Genomic DNA, 19,807 nt, shown 5'->3' with positions numbered 1-19,807 from the left:
TGATCCCACCTGGCTTGCAGATCTTGGCACCGCTTTTCTGCCTCTTCCCCCTTCTTCTGGGAGACCACTACCTCAGTGGTAAGCCGGGAGACTGCGTTGCGTAGCTCAGCTATCTGCTGCTCCATACTCAGGGCTGCCAAACTTCGTGAGCTTTGCAAAAAAAAAATTTGCGTAGTTTTGGAGGGGACTTACTGTCAGGGGCTGCCTCAGGTCTCAGCTCACAAAAGACCAACGCCAAGCTCTTCTTATATACAGGGATGTTTATTGCAGTTCATTATAGATTCCACAACCGAGGCGTGCAGCCCCGTGTCTTTAACGTCAGACGTTTGAAGTCCCCTCTGACTCGCTCCCTCCCCTGCACCAACTTAAGAGGCTTGTGCTAGACCACCTCTTCCTGTCTTTCCTTTTCCGCAGGGTCTTTCTGCCCCCCTGGGTTCCTTCCCTCCTGCTCTCTCCTGAAGCGGATTCCTGAGATGCCTGTTCCCCCCTCCTTCGTGCTTTGGGGCTGGGCTCCTCCTCCGGGCTTTCTTCATTTCCGCGCGCCTCCACATTTGAACTTGGCGCGCGCTCGCTACCCCTGACCTTCCTTTTGACACTGACACTACTCCCTGTACTACTCTCCCCCTCTTCCGGCAGGACGTTCTCCCCAGATCTCCTTCCCCTGTCTCTTTCCTGCTCCGCTCCGTGTGTCACACTGGGAACCCCCCTCTCTTCCCTTCGTTCCTGCTGGGAAGTCGGCCCCGATCTCCCACTCCCGCTCGGGGTTTCCCTGCTGCTTCCCTGCTCCTGGCAGGTCCCCCCTGTGACCCCCCTTGTCCTGACTAGGGGCGCCCCCTCCTGAGAATCCTCCGATTCACTTGAGAGACTCATGGAAGATCTCAAGTCATTGTCCTCCTCTTCCTCACTGTCCTGGGATTCTTCCTCGTCGCTCTCCGTCTCCTCCCTCACCTGTGTCTCTGTCTCTGAACCCCTGACATATAGATTTATTTTCCCTGGCGGGACCCAATGCAGTTTACAGATACAAACAAGAACCACTAAAAGCATAGAAAATGACAATACTTTAAAACAATTAAATATAATTATAATTATGTGTGTAAATAAAGTATGTTTAAAACATACAAATAATCACACAAAAACAGCATGGTACCAGCCCTTTCATTAAAAGCAGTCAGTTCCTAATTCCCAGGTTAGAATGTGAATTCTTTCTCTCTTGCTTGGTCCCTTCTGTTATTTTATTAACAAAATCTTTTTACCACTTAATTGTAAAAACAAAACTATTAAGTGGATTACAAAAATGTAGAATGAAACATTGAAATTATCAGTAACACACACACACACCAGTTAAAATAGGTATTTAAAGGGATTATTAAAATCAACAGTATCTAAAAAGAGGTAAAACATATAAAAAAATGTTTTAAGCAGCTGACAAAAAGAGTATTGCACAGCAATAGGCAGAGAATTCCAAAGTGTAGGTGCAGCCACAATACAAGATTGATTTCATACAAGTGCAAGATGTGTATTGTGTGGCACTTGTAACTGTACCACTTATGCAAATCAAAGCTGTCAAGCAGGCACATATGGCGAGTTAAGGTGACCCCACAAGTAAAGTGGTCATAAGATGCTTAGGGCTATATATATGTAACAATATGTAATAATATGATCTTGTCCCAGGACTTATAAAACTTGATGGGCACAACTTCTTGAAATCCACGGGACTCAGCTGAACCTGCAGACTATCTTAAATCCTGTTTACTGCAATGAGTCAGCCCCCAAGCACATCTAAGTTTGGATCCAACCATCTCTTTTTATTCAGGGTTTATTCAGTCTTCCTGGGGAGATGGGCTCTGCCCAATTCACCAGACCGTGTTTTAGCCTCCATTTGCATGATCCAGTTATCTTCCTTACCTCCTGGTTTGCAATAAGTTTAGTTGATCTTTGCATCTGAATCACACAAACAGATTACTGCAAGCCATTGTTTCTTCATAAACTAGATATAGAAACCATGCTTTGAAAAGGCTTCCGATTTTGAGTTGGAGGTGAGTGATGGGTAGTGGTAATATTAGCTTGCTCAGTACAGGTGCAACGACCAGTTATACTTCATGCAAACCAGGAAGTGAGGGAGGGAAACGAAACCTGTGAAAGGCTGGGGGTGGAGGGAGGCCAAGGCTCTTTATATAGCAACAGTCAAACCATAGTTTGTCCCGTAACATCTGAACTGGACCAGTGGGTGTACCAAGACATTAATATTTCCACACACACAATTGTGGGCCTTGGAGACACCATTCTGCAATTGTAAAGTGCACAGGAACCAATTTAGGGCACCTTGTAAAACCCTTAAAGATCTTTGCAATGATTGCAAAGCTAAAAAATGCCCGGCCTGCGCAGCCTTGCATGCTGACATACCTTTCTGTCACCATTACTTGGTGAAATAACTGATAGCAATCAATGTGATTATTTCCCGTCGCCAGAACATTTTTATTTTTACAGTGGTATTAGCTGGCTGTATGTTTTGGGAAAGAAGATATAAATATGTTTAGCCTCTGAATATAAGCTCCGTAGAAATGTTATATTACCCACTTGGAAGTGAAACTGTAGGTGACATACTGTTCAGGAACGAGGGCCAGCTTTGCTTACAAATCAGCTGGATGATGAGGTTGCAAAAGTTATATTTTCCCTGCTTTCACTGGTGGAATTTATTAGCTTCTTGGAATTGATTCTGGATGCCTTTCATTTGCCATTGGGCTAAAGTCAGAAGCAAAATGATGATATACCGCATTTTTGCTCACTCATCTTTTTATTGCCTAACTATTGTTATTGAATAAAAGACATTTGATATATTTCAAGAAGGAGACCCAGAACTAGAGAGGGAGAGAGAATGTTTCATTTTCTTTCTTTTTTTAAATGGTCATCCGTTTATTTGAATGCTGGGCTGGCTGGCCACAGTATTGAGCTAGCAGCTGGGGTGAGGGGTTGGGGGGGGAAGGGGGAAAGCATGGAGAGAATAGATCCATTGACGGGGGGGAGCAGTGAGGCCTACAGAGGCTGCCAAAACGTTGTGTCATTTTATTTGCCCGGGAAGAATGGACCGGAGCAAAGTTAATATCGATGCAGTGTATGAAAGTGTTTGAGTCGTTATCTCTGGGAAGATAATGTGAACTCAGCAGTATCATTGCTTTGATCTTTGGTTAAAGTCTTAACAAAACTAGATTGCCGTTTGACTGACAACCTTGTCAAGGAATGAATGAAGACTGACACTCCAATATTGAAAATGCAGCGTTTACAGAAGTTTTTTGAGTCCCAAGTTTTCTCATGACACTGCTTCTTTTGTGGAAGACTGAATTTCACATTTATTTCCACCACCCCCCACAAAAAATAATGAAAATAATAAAATATATACCTTGCCGGCTACAGCAGAAACTTACAATTTTTAGTCTCCCGGCTGCCAAAAGCTGCTGCCTTTCCTGACAAAGTTGTTTTTGATGTGTTCATGCTAGCAGTACAACCAAACAATCTCAGCTTGGCAACACTGGGATTTATCGTTTGGAACAGATACTGCTCTGGCAGTTTTCGAGAGTCAAACGAAATTATGAACTCTGCTACTCAGATGCAGGTGCCCATGTTTTCCCCCATTGAGAGTTGCTTTTATTATTATTTTTTATTATCTCCTTTTTTAAGATCTTTAACCTGCTACATCTCAAGGGCTCAAATAAATAGCAGTAATTTACAAGGGTGGGGCAACAAACTAATTAACTATCAAATACAATACCAAGTGAAGCATTACAACTGCCTTACTATAATTATTATGCACGGTGACAAATTTGTACAGATTTTGGGTTAGAAATTGCTTGGGATGATATATAATCCCTAATGGATCTGGGGAGGGTGGTTTCTGATGTTTTGAACCATATAGTTCTCAGACCATTTAAAATAATCATATCTTGCAAAGGTTCTAGTTAAAGACAGCTATAGACAAGGTGAAGCAGCCATCTCCCTAGATTATGGGTACTGTTAATGATTCCAAAGATGGTCCCTTTTAACAAGTTGTGAATAAAGCTTACTTTCATGGAGGAGTTCCGAGGTGGTAGCGTGCATTGACACTGAACAAAGCAGTTGCTGTAGGATGCTCCAATTTTGGAGAGGAGATGTTGCACCTTAGCAGTAAATCTCATGCTTTGCATGTTAAGATCAAGATCCTAGTTTTGATACGATGCATCTTCAGGTAGATCTGAGAAAGATCTGTGTCTGAAACCTGTACCTGTTGCTTGCTTGGATGCCGGCTGTGTGTATGTAGAAATCTGTGGGTTTTTATATGGCTGGAATGTACAAGTGCAAGAGTCGTATCTGTTGCTTTGCTCACTTTCTGCCTCTGGCATGTGGCCTCCAGGAGCCCGCAATGCATTGTAGCCCTTAAACTGAAAAAAGATCCCCACCTCTGCTTTCAAGAAGAAGAAAAGATTGAAAAACATCAAGTCTCTAGTGTGCAGAATGCAGGATGATTTGCACCATATCACCCGCAACCATATCACCCGCAATCCCCATGCCATCTCCAATTTGCATTGAGAAGGGCAGTTGGTCGAAGAACCATTTATGCAGTTGTGACTGTCATTCTGGTCCATAGGGCTATCACACTGGAAATCCTGCCTGAATTGTCTCCTGGGTAAATTCATTTTACCTTGCTCCCTTTGGTTCTGCATATCCAGGGGCACTTATTGGTAGCAGGATTAATCACAGAAGTTTGTTTCCCCTCTCCAGTTTTCCCAAGTCATCTTCATTCTTTCTCATGGCTTTTGTGTAAATATTTCACGGTCAAAAGACATGTAAATATTTCTCTGTTGGGAAATGCAATACATTTCCGCATAAGTGTCATTCTCCTTTTCTGTTCTGATCATTTAGAACATGAAAGAGAAACTTGTTTTATTCTGACTTTGCTCTCTCGACACTGTGACAATGTGCTCTTATTTATTGCTAAAACAAAGCTGTAGGGAACGTATATTTGGAAACCATTAAGTTACTATTATCCTAGCAAAGCTTTTCAGAGATGGCTCACTTGTTGACTGTTTTTGGTTTTTATGTTTAAGTAAATAAATAACCTTTCCACTTCTTCCAGAGAACAGGAGTGAGTGAGAGAAAGATTAATATCTTCCTCATCCCCTTAGCTAACAATTTCCTTAAAGCAGATAAATTACAGCACCACCACCCCTCCTTTTTAAAAAAGCTGGAGTTTTAATTTAGTGTTTCCTTTCATCCACTGAAATATTTTTTCTTTTCTTTTGAGCCTCCTATAGTTTGTTCTGGTCATTAACATTTCAGTAAAAAAAAAAAAGTTTGAAAGGTGCTTTTTATGTTTGGGTAGACTGTGGTGCACATTTGGCTGTTAAAACCCAACCTCCTTAAGTCTGTATTGATGCTGAATACTCACAGCTATTTGCAGCAGTTCACTGCCCAGTTTAATGGTGCCGCCAAGGGCAATGATCACATTACTTGCTATTATATTTGGGGTAGGTGGGTGTTACTTTGGCAATAAAGGCATATTTCTTGAATCGCACACCAAAGAGCTCCAGGGTTAGCAGCATATGTCTATTAACAACCCATGCAAGAATTTATTGCGGCAGGAAGATAGGACCTTCTTCAATCTTAGCCTCATTTGTTTCTTGGAGTCTCAAGTTCTGTCTTTAGAATACTTGCCTCTAAACTTAGCAAGCTTATGTGGATTGTTTAACATGATCTCTAGAAACATTCTTTTCATAGATCAAAAAACTCAGGAAGGAGCTGCTTAGCTCTTACACCTCCTGTTATTTATCTGCTCAAAATGGCACTGTGCCCTGCTAAAAATTTGCTCGTTTTTTCTTCTTCTTTTGACAATTATCCATCAATTTATGAGAAAATAAATTACACTGAAAATAATCAAAGGGGAGAGAGTGTTTCAGTGAGATTCTCATGAGTCAGGGTGCCAGGGTGCTTACTTTTGAAGTAGCCAAGGGGTGCTTTTGAGTGTCCTCAACATGAAGGTGGTGAGGAAATCTGGATCATTTTGGCTATGTGTTCCCTTATTGGCTGGATCTGGTAAGCCATCCAGAAGAACGCCAAAGCAGCTGCCTAGGGGCAGTAAAACCAGTGCAAAAAAGAAAAGAAAAGAAATTTCAGATAATTTGTTGGTGCTCCCTTCCAAACCCGTTTTCATAGCGAAAATGTTTCAACTCAGCCCCAGCACCAAATGCTTCTCACCAGCACTTCAGAGAGATCACTGTAATGTTGGTGACAAATGTGCCATATCAAGTATTTAGGGTCACAGGAACATCTATACATGGATTTAATAGATACAAATGAAGATGGATGCTGCCCATGACAAGCAGCCACCAAACATCTCCCTAACAAGGGGTGATTACAGAAAGGAGGAATGTTTGGGAAGGGAAGGGAAGCCACAGTTCCCATATTGTTTTGCTGGTATCCAAATATTAATGAACTATTGGGGCAACTTCCTCACCCCCTTTTTTTCTTCCTTCTTTATTTGCAAGTTCATAGAAGCAGCATAACCACCTGCTTCCACCACTTATTGTGTTCTCTTTAGAGACTGGTAAAAGAGTTATTTTCAGTTTCTCTCAGTTTTCTTATTTTCTAGTCCTCCAGTTCAGTTCTCCACATTTCCAGAGCAGTCCTTATGAAAATTCATCAACATTTTGGTGTGAATTTTCTCCTAATATAATATTTTCCTATGCAGTTTTGCAAAGCAATTTTCCGCACTATATTGCATTTCTGTTTGCCATTTTCACCAAATGTTCCGTATGCTATTTTCACCCCAAAACGTGCATTTTTATTCACACTTTACCTCAGGGTGTGCATTTTTGTACACATGGCTTAGGAAGCTACATCGCAAATTTGTCTTAGAAAGTATGGACTAAGGAGGTTCACCTTTCCCACATTCTCACTTGTTCTGCTTCACCTTTTATTATTGCTGCTATTACTAATACTTGTTGCTTTATCATTTTGATTTACTCTCACGAAGGCACATCATAAGACTGAATCAGTGTCCCCCTTTCTATTTTATTCTTTCTAGGAGGGAGGGAGTTCAAGCCCAACTTTCCCTATGGCCTGCAATCCTCTGTTTTGTTTAGCATTCTGCTTCTTTCTGCTTCTTTGTTGAGGGGGGGATAAGCTTTGCTTTTATGTTTTCTGTCCGCTTCTTAATTGTTTAATTGTGGGGGGTAGATTGTTTGTTTGTACTTTGGTTAAGCCTCTTTGAGTACATTCCTTACAAAAATACTCAATGAATGGCGATGATAATAAATAATTGAGCCACTGTACGAGGCAGTCATCATTCCGACAAAGAAAGCAAAATCAGCCATGGTGATCTTAAAATATTTGTGCTGTAAGGAGAATTAAAAAGTGGATCCTATCAGGACAAAGCTGGCAGAAACTCTGCAAGACATGAAAAATAAATTTTCTCCGTTCCAAATGACATTGTTTGAAAAGGAGTGTGTTGTCCTGAACTTTGAATAAGAAGGAATGGCTTGTCACTAATGAACTCTGACAATTGTTGCAACATCATCTTGTACAAAACAAAACTAGAGCAAGCGAACCCTAATAGGATATTTTAAAAATTGAAAACAGCTTTTGTAGGCTGCAGTTGTGAGTTACAAAAAATCAGGGGAGAGTGCTTAACCCTTGTGGCTTTCTCATCTGAGTCTCCCCATGTGTTGCTATTTTTCTGTATGTTTCCAGATATGTTTACCCTCACTAACAAGCATCTTTTACCCTGCAGAGGGGAAAGGAGCCCAGGGGTGGAGCCCAGAATAGCAGTTGGGGGGAGGTTGCCCTGCTAGCATCATTCATCCCCCAGAAAGCCCCCACCTACCTGCCTTCTTACTCATAGCCAGTCCAGAGGGCGGCCCTGGTGTCCGCTTCCTCCTCCTGAGTCTCGATGTTGCCCTCACAGAACTCAGCAGGTGGGAGGATGGAAACAAAACTGGAATTACTTGGCTCTGACTGAACATACCGTTGGCCTCTCTGCTGTCCACCCTAACCACTGTTGGCCTGTCTGCTGGCCACCAGCCACTGCTATTGCCCTGCCCTCCTATGTGCTGAAGAGAGGACAGTTGATCTGTAGGTGCTGACACCTAGTGATCCACATCACCAGGGCACAGTGGGGAAATGCACATCTTCACGCCATGAGTGGAAAAGCAGACTGACAGTCCTTGGCACCTAGAAGGGAATAGACCAGGGAGGAGGGGAGACGCCAGACAGGGAAGGAAGACGTAAGAGGAAAAGAGAAAGTAGGAGGAGAAAGATGAAATTATAGACATGGAAGGAGAGGTGGGGTTTCGAGAGGACATGTGCAAGAGGAAGGGGCTATGTGTACCCACCCTACCTGGCAATAGGACTTAAAGGGAAGGGCTGTAGCTCAGTGGTTAGAGTAGCAGCCTTTCTTGCAGGAGGTCCCAGGTTCGATCCCCAGCATCTCCAGGCAGGGCTGGGATTGCCCCTTTCTGCAACCCTGTAGAACTGCTACCAGTCCGTACAAACAGCACTGGACTAGATAGACCAGCGGTCTTACTTTGCATAAGGAGTCTGAAGACCAGCAGGGCTCCTGCTTATGAGGGAACAAAGAAGAGTATCTTTGTCCATTTGCTTGCTTGTTTTGCATTTTCCTTTGGTTTGTTTATTAATTGCAAATGTTCACATCCCACTCTTCAGCCCACAGGCTTTCAGAGAAGCTTACTGTTTAAAAGCATTTAAGCATTTAAAAGCATAGATGGCATCAATAATAATTTAAACTACAGCAACAGAAGTAGATTCTTCAAGAGAGAACAACCGAAGCTCAAGCAGTCTGTTGTCAAAAAGACATCAGAGTTGAAACACTTGGGTCCCTCCTCGTGCAGCAGCTGGGAAGAGATATGAGGCCTGTAGCCAAGATTGAAAGCCAGTAATCTACACGCCTACCTGAAGCTAATTTAACCATTATAATGGGGAGGGTCAGGGGTGGGATACCTGTGGCCATCTAGATATTGTTGGAACACAACTCCCATCAATATCTAGTCCAGCAATATCTAGAAGGTTACAAGTTCTCCATCCATAGCTTAATGCTTTGCAAATTAATCTCTGTGGCATATCCACTTCCAAGATCAGGTAGCTGGTGAAGAGAAAGTAATCAGCCAGAGATATACCACCATTCAGAGTAGACAACGCTGGACTTGGCAAACCAGTAGTTACTATAAGGCAGCTCATACAGCCATGTGATTGGATCTTTGCCTTCCTGTTGAAGACGCATAGATACTTGCAACCACCCCTACACCCACAAAGACCAATCAATGTGATTATCCACAAGACTGAATCAGTCAGATATACCATATGATATGTTCCACTTTACTTGGACTAACTATAAAGCATGCTAGAGCCTGGGCAGAACCTTGCATGCCCTACTGTATTTTTCGCCCTATAGGACGCACCGGCCCATAGGACGCACCTAGTTTTTTGGGGGGGAATAAAGGGGAAAAAAATTATTCCCCCCCCAGCCGCAGCTTCAGCGCGCCCTGCGCTCCAGGCAGCAGGCTGCTATCCGCAGCCTAGGGAGCCCCGTGGGAACTCTCACAGGGCTCCCTAGGCTGCAGATGTCTGCCTGAAGCGCGGGGTGCTCTGCTTCAGCGCGCCCTGTGCTCCAGGCAGCAGGCTGCTATCCGCAGCCTAGGGAGCCCCGTGGGAACTCTCACAGGGCTCCCTAGGCTGCAGATGTCTGCCTGAAGCGCGGGGTGCTCTGCTTCAGCGCGCCCTGTGCTCCGGGCAGCAGGCTGCTATCCGCAGCCTAGGCAGCCCTGCAGGAACTCCCGCGGGCTCCCCAGGCTTGCTGATAGCTTCCTGAAGCCTGGAGAGTGAGAGGGGTCGGTGCGCACTCTCCAAGCTTCATTGAAAGCCTGCATTCGCCCCATAGGACGCACACAGATTTCCCCTTCATTTTTGGAGTGGAAAAAAGTGCATCCTATAGGGCGAAAAATACGGTAATTTTCAACACAGGCACACTTTGCAGCACCAGTTACCCAGGGCCACTTCCAGGTTGAGGGGGATTGGGGCAAAGTGCCCTCTCAGGACCAGAGTACCCATAGGGTCTTCTATTTATGTTTTAGCTGAGATGACCCTTGGGGTCCTTTCCAACTCTAAGATTCTATAATTTTATCTTCCCCTTTTTTGACCAACATAGTCAGTACCTATGGGACTGCCTCTCCTGGTATGCCCCACGGAGGACTTTACGGTCTGCAAATAATATCTTGGAGGTCCCGAGCCTCAAAGAGGTTAGACTGACCTCAACCAGGGCCAAGGCCTTTTCGGCCGTGACCCCGGCCTGGTGGAATGCTCTGTCACAAGAGACCAGGGCCCTGCAGGATTTGACATCTTTTCACAGGGCCTGCAAGACAGAGCTGTTCCTCCAGGCCTTTGGTCGGGGTTCAGTCTGACTCCCTCTCCCCTTTCATTAGAATTTGCATGAAAGTGGCCTCCCAATTTTTCTCACAGGCTCATATAAGTTCAGCACAAACAGTTGGGCCTGGTGAGCTTTTAAGGCCCCCAACCCTAACCTGCGGGTTGCCATCTGATTGGATTTTATTCTGATCCTGATCTGATTTTAGGATGTATTTTAATTGATTGCCTGATTTTATGTTAATGTGTTATACATTTGATGTTAGCTGCTCTGAGCCCAGTTTTGGCTGGGGAGGGCAGGGTATAAAAATTATTATTATTATTATTATTATTATTATTATTATTATTATTATTATTATTATTACTACTATTACTATTACTATTACTGTCATCTGTCAAGGTGGGTCATGGCCCATGGAGACACAGCTGATGTCCACTAAGGGCACAATGTCTTTTCTGTGATGGCCCCCTTAATATGGAATCATCTTGCTCCTGAATTTTGGCAGGCACCATTTTTTACTGTATTTCAGTGCCTCTTTAAGACATACTTTTGTGGTCTTTCCAGGTCAGTTATTCAAGTTTTAAGTTATTTTCCCCCCTGAGCCTGAAGGCCAATTTCAGGAGCAATATGCTGTTGGTAGGTGGGGCCAGAGGCAATAGTGGAAGGGGCAATTGATGTAATTTTTGCCTTTGTTTGGTAGACTTGTTTTCTACACACACTCGCACCCTTCTCTGCCCCCCATCCAGGCAAGCAAGAATCTGTATTGAGAGTCCAATGACACGTTTTAGCCAGGCAACACCACCCAGGGACAGGGCAGAGTAGGACTGGGGAGGGAAGCAGGTTTGGGAAGAGTCAGAGAGGTTACCTATGGCCTCTGGGCCTGATGTTCCCCACTCTGGAATAGCTTTGTTGATAGAGCATGAGACTCTTTAATCTCTGGTCATGAGTTTGAGACCCATCTTGAGCAAAAAGATTTCTAAATTGCAGGGGGCTGGAGTAGATGACCCTCGTGGACTCTTGAACTCTTCAATTCTATGAGATTTTGAAAAATTAAAATGGTAGCTCCTCATCCCAGGTGTGCTCTTTCAAAGGAGGAGGAGGAGGACACAGGGCATCTCTCAGTGATGGGCCCTTGTGGGGCCTGCCAGATGCGGTGGTGGGTCTGCAGTTGCTTGAAAGAAGAAGAAAAACAACCCACTGTTTTACTGATCTGGCTGGCAGCCGTGTCCTACTACAAGTTACATTCATTAACGATGGCTTGCTAGCAGCTGTTGATGGGGCTGCAAGTGAGTATTCTTGCATGCTCTTTAACAGTTGAAACATTTTCTTTAGGTAATTTAAGGTTTTATATAGTTCATTACTTTATTTTTATTTTACTCCCAGACTCGCTGTCCAATTTACATGGTCTTAGGACCCCCTCCCCCTCCCCCTCCCGCCCTTTCAGGAATAGTAGAAGTAGCTTATTTCAGTCAAAAGCTATTACTGTAGGATATAAATCCAAACAGAATAGGCCGTAAAAGCAGGAACATGTTTTATTGTTTGAGAACAATTGAACCACAGAGGTTATACACTACTTCATTAATCTGAAAGACTGAATGGCTCCTTTTTTCTGCAGTCTTCACAAGAAATGGTGGGAGGAATTGGGGGTGGGGGACAGCTACTACTACTACAACAACTCTGTACAGGTGATGATCAAGATTGATAAACTTTCCAGTTCATTATGATTGCCTGGCTGTCTGAATGTTCGTTGGGACATTTGCTCGTTTCACCTTTGCAAACACAGTTTTTAGCACTTTGCTAACAATGGTATAGAGCAGTGATGGGATTCACTAAAAAGCAATGAGGCTGGTTCACACGTGCAGCACAATGAGGTGGTAGAGGCTTGCTCTGGTAGGCTGGGCTGTTGCACTTCAGGAAGCCTGTGAGGACCCACATTTCCGAACGCTCCCTTGTATCAAATTTCCCTGCAAGTAGAAACATAGCCTAGCGAGTAGGCTTTGCTAGAATTCCCCACCCCAAGTTCTTACCTTTTTAAAAACTTGCTTTGGTAAGGGAAGCATTCAAAACCAGAACACCCCCACCCGCAACCTGTAGTGGTCACAGTTCTCTCTACCAGCTTAGGATTCTGCCATCTTGTTTTGCTGCCTATGCAGAGCTGGTTTGCAACCACTCCTGATCTTCACCTGCCACAGGGGCATTTTGGGTGGCTTTTAGGGTGTCCACTCAGTTCTAGGGTGTGCTCTCAGTTCATATTCGGCAATGCAAAGGCCAACAGGTATGGCTAACTACCCATGTGAGTTTATACCCTAGAGCAGAGCTTTCCAAACTTTTCATGTTGGTGACACACTTTTTAGACATGCACCATTTCATGACACAATAATTCAGTTTTCCTAGCACACCGGAGATTAAACTAACCCTTTTCCAGCCTTAGGAGGAGCACCAGCCGGGGGGGGGGGCAGGGCGGGGAGGTGGCATTCGCACAACACACCTACACACTGCAGCCGACACACTAATATGTCACGATACGCAGTTTGGAAAGCATACATCCCCAGGTAAGAAAGCTGGCGACTTACAGACAAGTAAGTCCCCAGAGGATTATGCACTGACCACCTTTAAATAAGATTTTATATCTCTCCCCCCCCCCCCGTGATATTCTCAGCAGTGATTTTATTATCAAACAGGCATATGCCAGACACATCCCTAGCCTAATCTGCAAATTTTATGAAAGGTGGGCTAAGGAGTTTTGATGATTTGCAGGGTGGGAGTGGGACAGCGTCAGGCTTCTGTGTACTCAGAAGTCACGGGAACTAAGTGTGAAGCTGATTTGACAGGAGTGGATGTGTAGGGGCATATGGCTCAGAAGCAGGAGGGCTGCACGTCCAGCATTTCCTAACCAAGCGCCTGTAGTTAGCACAGTGCCCTGAAGCATCTCAGAGGTCCTTGTTTTGGTTCAAGGTGATTTGGAGAGAGCCTGCTTCAAGCTTGGACAAACCCCACTTTGGTTCTTGATGGAGGATTTGTTCAAATCTAGGTTAATCCTCCTCTCCTCGTTTTATCCTCGGAATAACCTCATGAGGTAGGATAGGCTGAAAAACAGTGACCCAAGGTCGCCTAAAGAGCTTTCATGGCTGTGAGGGAATTTGAACCCAGGCCTCCCTTTTAATATTCTCATAATATAACTACTCTACCACTGGCTCTTACATTTGAAGCCATTGCAAAATAACCTATGGAAGAATGACAGTTTTTCCTATCTTAATACTGAACAGATATTTGGTATTGTGGCGGGGTGGTGTTGTTAAAATTAGCCCTATTGGTCAAATGCCCTTGGTTTGTGTTGAATTCTGCTATTAACTCTGCCTGATTTCAAGAGTCCGGCCATGATGGCACCAGGGAAATTAATAGACAATGTCCTCAATGGCTTTTCAAAGATTGGAGCGGGGTGGGGTGGGGGTGGGGGCTCCATTCCACCTCTTAAAATTATTTAAGCAGGTGTTGCAGGAAAGCTATTGCTTTTATATGACTCTTCAAATGTTTACAGCTAAACATTTTTTCCCCGTGATTGAATTTTTCACAGTGCTAAAATACCACCGAGAAATATGCTTCCCATCAGCTTTATTGCTCCCTGGATACTTTCTCGACAAACCTTGTATCTTGCTTGGACACAAACTCTCTATTGCAAGAAGATATCTTGCCGTTTTTAACAAGCTGTGTTGCTTTGAAAGGATATGCTTGTAGCGCCAGTGGGAATGTCAGTACCTTAAGAGTAATACTGCTTTAAGGGTACTATTTTATTAAAGCAGACATGAGTAATTCGTTCCTGACTGTTATACACCCCAAGTTTATTAAGGGTATTTTACATCTGCGGAGGAGATTACTACCTCACTTATTTTCTCCACTGCTTGGCTTTAATAGATGGTGGGGATATAATATTTATTAAGTCTAAGCAAGGAAGGGTATAATAGCGGGATTGTCCTTTATAACCTATTTAATACAGTTGTAAAATAAACCTTAATAAAACAGGAAGTGGGAAACACCATTTCCTATCTGGTGTGTGTGTGTGTGTGTGTGTGTGTGTGTGTGTGTGTAGGGTTCATGGGGTGTAACTTGCCTCCATATATTGCTAATATGTTAAGAACTTCAGCTTTACAATAGCATTAAACCTTGCAAGATTGTTGGATAAGTCTGAACTTGATCTTTTACCGTGGCCATTTCATGGATGGTTTCACAGGATCATGCATTTTATTAATTCAGCAATTGCAGTTAGTGGTGTGCAGGATTGTGTTCCTGGGTCGCAAATTTTCAGATTGTATGAAGACAGGGCTGTCTCTCAGTTCCCCTTTCCCATTTTCCCTACAGAATGGAGGGATCTGCTTCAGAACAGTCTGAAATGAATTTTCTCTGGGCCTTGGGACTCCCTTTAGTCCTTCCACAGCCACCCACCTCTCTGCATGGCATGACCCCTACTAGCCCTGATTTGCAGCCTCTTGGCTGGAAGTGTATCCTTGAACTCTGATAATGCCTTTGGCCTGCTTGGAAGCAGGACAGAGAAGGCTGTGAGAGTGTATGTAAAAGCTAGTCTACTGGACAAAGGGAAAACACTTGCCTTGTGTCCTCCCCATCACTGCTAGGTGGTCCCGAAGGGTTGCCAAGAATGCAGTGTAGCCCTTCAGCTAACAAAGTTTTGCCACCCCAGTATATATGTGGTATGGATATCAAAGTACGTGCATAGATAACATTGAAGAAGATGGTCGTATTTAGCCTGGAGAAGAGATTATTAACAAGCACTATTTAGCCTTCTTCACATACCTGAAGGGCTGTCGCATAGATGACAAATTCATCTTCTGTTGCTCTTGAGGGTAGATTAAAGGAATTAAACTGTAAGTGCTGGAGCACATGACAGCAAGTCAAAGAGGTCAAAGTGCCATAGGTAAAACACATGGAGAGCATAATCTATACTGGGTGCAACAAAACCTGGTAGAGCTGAGACAACATGGTGGATGTAGTGGTGCTCTGTTTATCTAAATAGGATGTAGAGTCCGACAAGCTAGAAAACGCAAAAATATTTCTTATATTGGCAGAGGGTTGGGCTAGAAGAACTTTAAGGCCCCTTGCAGCTCTGTGATTCTAAGGTCAGATAAGGGAATTCAGCCAGGTGAGGGACTAGGGTTGGAGATTGGTCCCCCTGCAGAACTGGCACTTTATCAGCCTGCCCCACACTTGCGATTAAGTGAAATGAATGGCACTTTCCCCCCGAAGCCAATGTATTTAGGAAGGAAGGGGGAGGATAGCATAATGATCTCTGCTGATGTCCTTACAGTGTGAGTGGGGCTTGGTGGATTTTACTTTATTTTTTAATTTTTTTTAGAGAGATGCACTAAAACCACCTACAGTGTGACAACAAGTAGAAGGATAATTGCTGAAAATGAAGTCTTCTCTGCCATGCATTTCCTTGAACATCTGTTGTTCCATATGGAGTCATAAATATTTGCAACAAAATAGCTAGGGGAAAAAATCATCTCAACATTAATATGGAAAGGTTGAATCTGCCAAGGAAACTCAAGATTCTTTAGAATTCTCTCCCCACCCCCACCCCCACCCCACCCCGCGTGGGCAAGTTTCACCTACCCATGATAGTGAGAAACAAACAAACAAAAATGTTATTTAATGTGGGGGGGGTGAGACTTCATGGGAAGTTTGGGTATTGGAAAGGGATAAGTTTCATATAAATAGGTTTGCGAAGCTTATACACACATAGGAATCTGCCTTAGGTCAGTTTGTCCCTCTGTACTCATATTGTATAAATGGGCAGCCTGCAAGCCTAAACCGCCTGCTCTTATTTTAAGGGGAGGGGAAGGGAAGGGGCAAAAGAGGAGAGAGAAAAGGGGATGGATGAGACAGAGAAACAAAGAGGGAGAATAGGTGGTTGAAGCAGAGAAGGAAGGAAGTAGCAGGAGACCCGGGGAGAGAGATAGAATGGATGAGATGAAGCAGAAGGCGAGGGGGAAAGGGGATGAAGGAGAGAGTGGAAAGGGGGTGAATGAGGAAGAGAGAGGGGAGGAGAGCAGGAGGAGGGAGCAGAAGGAGAGGGGGGGAAGAGGTTGACAATAGGGAAAGACAGCGAGAAAATAGCAGAGGGGGGGAAGTGGCAGAAAGAGGGAGGGGGAAAGGGGGTGACAGGGACATGGAGACCCAAAGAGTGACCTGATGCCACTTCTAGTATGTAGCCTCTGACAGATTGTCTCTGAGGGAATGTGCCCCATAGCAATTGCTACCCCCAACCCACCCACAGTACTCTCTACTCTGACAGGCAGAAGCATTTCCTGGAGAAATAATCTAGAGACTCTTTTCTACAGGTACCCAAATGCTGGCGCACCTGTTGTTTATTTGTGGCTCATCTATGTAGGTTGTCATTGGGGGCTACAGGTTTGCTGGTGGGCTGTTGGTTTTTCCTTTACAGCAGGGACAACAGCAACTGTCAGTCCCTCTTGTAATTCTGTTATTAGTAAGTTCTGGATTACTTGGAGGTGTTATAATTGATGATGGATTAGGGTGTGTGTGTGTGTGTGTGTGTGTGTGTGTGTGTGTGTAAGAGCTGTTGCCCAGAAATGTTTTTCAGTGGGTTTTATGGTATTTACATCAGCTTTCAATCCACGTACTGCATGATGATTTTAAGTTTTTAAAATAGTTCCATTGTCCCTGAAGACTGAATGTTTTGACTTGGTTGTTTCTGTGGCTTTGCTGATCTGAGCTCCTTACTAACCAAATTAACCGTGTTTCTCCCCAAATTCTTATCCATGTTCGCCATATATTTCTGTTCCCTCTCACCATGAAGTTAGTTGTTCCCTCTCACCATGAAGATTTAAGTCCAAATTAGTTTTTTAAAACACACACACACACACACACACACACACACACACACACAACTGTTGACAGGAACTTATGGCACCAAAATTTATTTTAAATATGTACCCAGTTATAAATAGGTATAATCTTCAGTGTTATTAATGGGAGCTTCATGCAGGTAAATGTCACGACTGTATAAATTACCTAGGTATCATTGTTAACAAGTATATTGACATAATTCTGCATTGCAGGGTAATCTTTGTGCTATTGTACTGATATTTTCTAAGTGATTGTTTGTTTAAAACACCTTTGACAAGAATAGCTCTGTAAAACGGTGGGTGGGTGCACGCGCGCAAGGATGCATCAGTCTATTCCCAAACCATGTCACTTTTGCCTGTGTTCATTGATAAGGCCATTCTGTCCTGTTTCTGCATCAATCTCTCAATCTGAAACTAAAGAGAACAAACATACACGCAAAATTAACATTATTATTTACAAAATACATATGTTTTATATGCATTGTATTCTAATATTAAGGATGAATAAATCTGTCACAGAGGTTTAAATTCCGAAGTGTGCCTGTGCTTTCAGTTTGCCAATTGTTTTGGAAAATGCAAATTAGATAAGTTCATCTTTAAATGTGAGCTGCATCAAATTCCCCCCCAACCCCATCTAAAATACCCCTATTGGTGTAGACTTTATACTAAATTACACATTTTTTCTCCACACTTTTTATTCCAAAAGTGCAGTTTTGTTGTACATTTGTTTAGCAGAGAACTCTATTGCAGCATTGGGAGAAGTGTGAAAAACAAAATATAACTGCATTCTAATCTATGTATTAGGCTAAGAACTGCAGATCAGATTCACTTGAAATACAGTTTGAACAAAATCCTCACAATCAGTATGTTGAAAATTGCAGTTGATACCTGTACGGAAAAGAACCTATTGATTTGAATGAATAGACAAACACTTCAAATGATTCCATTGTTTTCCCCTTGCTGCCTCTTATGCCTGGACATGCCTCCTGCAACACCCATTTGGTGTCTCATTGTTCCTTAAAGCCCCTCTTCAAAACTCACCTTTCCCATGAAGTCTTTAGCACAACCCATTAGCCCTCATATTGTACTGTAACTAAGGGGTAGACACATGTAGCTTATGGGTTTTTAACAAAATTGAAATAAACGAATAGCTAGTGTGGGAGAAGACAAGTCAGATAAGTCACTTTGCCCTACTCCTGATGGGCAGAACTTGTATTAGGGTGTATGTGCAACTAAAAAAATCACCTCTTCATCCTGTTTACTTTCCTCTTCTTCCTCTCATCATTCCCTTTTTATAGAATTTTAGATTGTAAATATCTTGGGGCAGATATTTGCTTCCTGTTTGTCTGTAAAAAAATAATGTTGTGCATACCTACGGCTTTCAATAATAGATGGCGGTGCAACTAAGCTTAACAAATAAGGTAATCTACAAGTTAGCTGTCTTTTTCATTTGATGCTTTTTGCAATGCTTCTGGGATTCCCTCGAAATGTGCACACATTCCTTAAGCACCTTATCACAAATCGGACCACTGGAGGAGAGGTGGAAGGCACCACGGCACCAGGCAATATAAATCATACCGTTAAAATGATCCCAAAGTTTGATTTAACACTCAGCAACCAGATTAATCAGCTACTCCTCAAATTGCGTTCATTTTGACCCCTTTGCACATTCAGGGGGTGTAATTAAGAAAAACAGCCTGGACTTTAAATTTGGCACTTGAATTGCAAGGTTAAAGCAGTAAATTTGGGGTGGCTTCACTTCTGCCAGGTTAGAAGGAGGCATCCCTCTTTCTCACTGATGAAAAGAACGACTCACCTCCTGGCAGAGAGGCAATGAAAGCAGAAGCAGTGGGTGAGGGAGGAGGTTGCAGCGCTAGTAAGTCATTGAAGGTAGATAGCCTTGTCCTTGAAGACTTGAAAATGGATGTGAAATTTCATGGAATCACAGAGGTGGAATCAGGGTGGAATGTGGATTTCCATCAGACTTTTTTTTTTTCAAGTAAGTCTCATGATAGCAAGATCTGATAACTATAATGAGCAGGGCTGGATTAAGACATGCCCAACTATGTCATGTTTAAGAGGCCCCACAGCAGCAACAAAAAATGTATTATTCTAACATAAAAGACAATGAAAATAGAAAATAATAAAGTGGGTTGGGTTGGGTGTGGTTTGCAATTGATCTGAACTGTATTTTAGCTGCTGGTGGTGCTGTTTGGCAATTTATGAAGAAGAAGAAGAGTTTGGATTTGATATCCCGCCTTTCACTCCCCTTCAGGAGTCTCAAAGCGGCTAACATTCTCCTTTGCCTTCCTCCCCCACAACAAACACTCTGTGAGGTGAGTGGGGCTGAGAGACTTCAAAGAAGTGTGACTGGCCCAAGGTCACCCAGCAGCTGCATGTGGAGGAGCGGAGACATGAACCCGGTTTCCCAGATTACGTGACTACCGCTCTTAACCACTACACCACACTGGCTCCCACACTGGACTGAAGTCACTAATGAATTCAACCAAAGCTAGTTATC

General features: G+C 43.4%; 1 protein-coding gene and 2 long non-coding RNA genes across 14 annotated transcripts in view; 1 reads left to right on the top strand and 2 right to left on the bottom strand.

Moving 5' to 3' along the window:
- The window catches only part of DACH2 (dachshund family transcription factor 2), a 333,298-nt gene that overhangs the window by 284,662 nt on the left and 28,829 nt on the right, over positions 1-19,807 (top strand). The window lies entirely within an intron of this gene.
- LOC310698130 lies at positions 11,922-15,906 on the bottom strand. The gene is made up of 2 exons (XR_014521349.1): positions 15,794-15,906; positions 11,922-12,369 (listed from the first exon to the last, which is right to left on the bottom strand). It is a non-coding gene; the product is annotated as an uncharacterized lncRNA (long non-coding RNA).
- Positions 17,371-19,807, bottom strand: part of LOC310698114 — a 43,883-nt gene continuing 41,446 nt past the window's right edge. For all 3 annotated transcript variants that reach the window (XR_014521327.1, XR_014521328.1, XR_014521329.1), the window contains one exon: positions 17,371-17,700. This is a non-coding gene — a long non-coding RNA (uncharacterized lncRNA). The remainder of the gene's footprint in view (positions 17,701-19,807) is intronic.

The sequence above is a fragment of the Podarcis liolepis genome (assembly GCF_965112155.1).
Source record: "Podarcis liolepis genome assembly, chromosome: Z".
Classification (NCBI taxonomy): Eukaryota; Metazoa; Chordata; class Lepidosauria; order Squamata; family Lacertidae; genus Podarcis; species Podarcis liolepis.
Note: the sequence above shows the minus strand (reverse complement) of the source record. Positions and strands in the feature narration are given on the sequence as shown.